This window comes from Apium graveolens, unplaced genomic scaffold (assembly GCF_009905375.1).
Source record: "Apium graveolens cultivar Ventura unplaced genomic scaffold, ASM990537v1 ctg8195, whole genome shotgun sequence".
Taxonomy (NCBI): domain Eukaryota; kingdom Viridiplantae; phylum Streptophyta; class Magnoliopsida; order Apiales; family Apiaceae; genus Apium; species Apium graveolens.
Window position 1 is genome coordinate 11,293 of NW_027420969.1, and position 894 is coordinate 12,186.

The following is an 894-nucleotide window of genomic DNA, read 5'->3' on the forward strand; positions in this document are numbered from 1 at the left end:
AAGTGAAGTGATATTGTGGAAAGAAAGACCGTGACGACCCGGATCCCCGACCCGGATCTGGGGGTGTTACAGAAATGGTATCAGAGCTAAGCGTTATAAACCTCAGAGATGATGGGACGTTAAGATAATAAGTTCACTAAGATAATAAGAACTCTTGCCAAGTTCATAGTCGGGCTACCTAATGTAGTACTGACAGTTAAAACCCTTATGGGAACCCTTATAAATATCGTGATAGGAGCGTAGTTCGTTATCGTATATGGTAGCGGGACTCCGAACCCTGAGGTTGAGGAGCAACATCGCGATGATATTTTATTACTAATTGGAGATCGGATTGTGGATCCGATAGAGTGTCCTAATGCAGGACTGGATGATGTTGATATTGAGGATTTAGCGGTTGAGGATGTTGTCCTAGAAGGGATAGTTGTTGAGGAGGATCCCATGGAGGATCCTGACAGGATTGGATAAAGGACCACTGATGAATTGATGACCATGGTTTGGTCGACTACCAGAGGTAGGATTGGACGGTCACTACCGGAGGTTCGTTCAAGTTGTAAAGATAGTAGCCCCTTTAACGCGGCTTACTTGTAAGACTGAGAAGTTCGAATGGACTGAGAAATGCGAGAACAACTTTCAAGAACTGAAGCAGAGGTTGGTGATGGCCCTTATGCTGGCGTTGCCGGATGGAAAAAGAGATTTTGTGAAGTATAGTGACGCTTCGCACAAGGGCTTAGGGTGCGTGCTTATGCAACACGGTAAGGTAATCGCGTACATGTCAAGACAATTAAGGTAATATGAAATTCGATATCCCCGCTCATGAGCTTAGGCTCATGGCAATAGTTTTACCCTAAGTATTGGAGGCACTACTTGTATGGAGAGAAGTGCGAGAATTACCTA